A 2,356-nucleotide genomic window follows, 5' to 3' on the forward strand; every position below is an offset into this window, starting at 1 on the left:
TTATATGTATTCAGTTCAGGACGTGATATCTCTGATATCTCCACCTAACTCCATCTCTTCTTCTTCACCTCTTTCCTGGCCACTGGCTCCTCACCCACCCACACCCAGATACCAGACACAGCTCATTATTGTCTCCTTTCCCTTCTACATTCCCTTCTAAAAATCACCATCAATCTTCCTTGACTTGCCTTTCCCCCCACCCTCAGTGAATTCCTGTGCCTGACTAATTTCTAGCTTCTAGTTCCACCAATTTAGAAGTGACTGTCGAGTGCCTAGCCAGGTGAGGGTTCCATCTTACACATCAGGAGTTGAAGGGGTCAGTGGAAGACCAGGAAAACATGTCAGCAGGTAGATGGGCAGAGGGATCCTAAAGTTTAAGAAGACATCCAGACCTGAGGCAGGCAAGCTGGGATCATCGACTTCCGACACACAGCCAGGACTTACTGATAGCTGCAGTCAGAGATCTAAAGAGGTGGTCCTGAGCTGAGGTGGAATGGGGTGATGAATCAGAGACCACGATGGAGAGCTGGTGAAGGTCACTCTGCAGGATTGATGGGTGAGGATCAGAGAGGCAGGAGGAAGTACATGACTGCTTTCTGGGACAGCCTGGAGGTTACTGGTAGAGGAAGTTCCATGCAGAAGTGGGCAGAAGCCACGGTACAGTGGGCTGAAGAATGAGTGGACTGTGACAAGATGAGGGGTGACCTGTGCAAGTCTACAGGAAGCTTGAGAAAAATCAAAGAGTGCCTTTAAAAAAATATTGATCTTAATATTCATTTATGCATAAAAGTTTAGTCTTCAGTCATCATTCTTAGTATCAGGTGCTTTTCTCATGAGGACTGTAGGAATCTCTGCCACCACCTTTTCCTTTTCTTTTCTGATTTAGAAAAAGGTTTTATTTCATCTTAATTTTTTTAATTTTATTTTTTACACAAATAGAGCACAACTTTTTAATTCTCTGGTTGTACATGATGAAGAGTCATACCATTCATGCAATCATATCCATACATAGGATAATAATGTCCATCTCATTCCACTCTCTTCCCCCCTCCTCCCCCCGCCCCCGCCCCGGCTTAATCCAAACTTCCTCCATTCTTCTCATGTCACCCCCAAATTATGCATAAGCATTCACTTATCAGAGAAAACATTTGGCCTTTTGGAGGGGGATTGGCTTATTTTGCTTACCATGATATTACCCAACTCCATCCATTTACCCATAAATGCCATAATTTTATTCTTTTTAAGGCTGAGTAATATTACATTGTATATAAATACTACAATTTCTTTATCCATTCATCTTTTGAAGGGCATCTAGGTTGTTTCCATAGTTTAGCTATTGTGAATTGAGCTGCTATAAACATTGAGGTTTCTGCTTCACTGTAGTATGCTAATTTTAAGTCCTTTGGGTATAGACTGAGGAGTGAAATAGCTGGGTCAAATGGTGGTTCCATTCCAAGTTTTTTTTTTAATATTTATTTTTTAGTTTTAGGTGGACACAATATCTTTATTTTATTTTTATGTGGTGCTGAGGATCGAACCCAGTACCTCACGCATGCCAGGCAAGCACACTTCCACTTGAGCCATATCCTGAGCCCCCATTCCAAGTTTTCTAAGGATTTCTATACTGCTTTCCAGAGAGGTTGCACAAATTTGCAGTCTGACCAGCAATGAATCAGTGTACCTTTTTCACCACATTCTCCCCAGCACTTATTGTTGCTTATATTCTTGATGATTGCCATTCTGACTGGAGGGAGATGAAATCTTTGAGTAGTTTTGATTTGCATTTCTTTAATTGCTAGAGAAAAAATGATGGTTAGATGCCATAAGTAGGTGGCTGTGCCTTAACTGTATGTGTGTTGTCAGGCCCAAGGGCCTCTTCCATCTTTGTCAAGGGGAGTGCTATCCTTCTCTCCTTTCATACAACACCCTGCCGCCATCTTATTTGCTTTCTAGTATTTTAAAAACACTTATCACTCCTAATACACATTTCTTCTGCTGTTTTGTCTTCTTTTTTAAAAATTAAGTTATTTATTCTTATTTGTTGTACAAGATGGTAGAATGCAATTCATTTCATATTACACATATAGAGCACAATTTTTCAAGTCATTGATTGTAAACAAAGTATTTTCACACCATTTGTGTCTTCATTCATGTACTTAGGATAATGATGTCTAACTCATTCCACCATCATTCCTACCCACTTTCTTCCTTCCTGCTTCTCCCTCCCCTTTTCCCTATCTAAAGTTCCTCCATTCCTCCCATGCTCTGCTCCCCCATCACCATTATGAGTCAGCATCCTCATATCAAAGAAAACATTTGGCCTTTGGGTTTTTGGGATTGACTTGCTTCACTTAGC

At 40.9% G+C, this 2,356-nt stretch overlaps 1 non-coding gene across 1 annotated transcript; it reads right to left on the minus strand.

Annotated features, from left to right (window-relative positions):
• Positions 1 to 1,801: 1,801 nt before the first annotated feature.
• On the minus strand, positions 1,802 to 1,926 carry LOC125614050. Its single transcript, XR_007344703.1, has one exon. It is a non-coding gene; the product is annotated as a U6atac minor spliceosomal RNA (small nuclear RNA).
• Between the last annotated feature and the right edge of the window lie 430 nt (positions 1,927 to 2,356).

The sequence above is a fragment of the Marmota marmota genome, unplaced genomic scaffold (assembly GCF_001458135.2).
Source record: "Marmota marmota marmota unplaced genomic scaffold, marMar, whole genome shotgun sequence".
Taxonomy (NCBI): domain Eukaryota; kingdom Metazoa; phylum Chordata; class Mammalia; order Rodentia; family Sciuridae; genus Marmota; species Marmota marmota.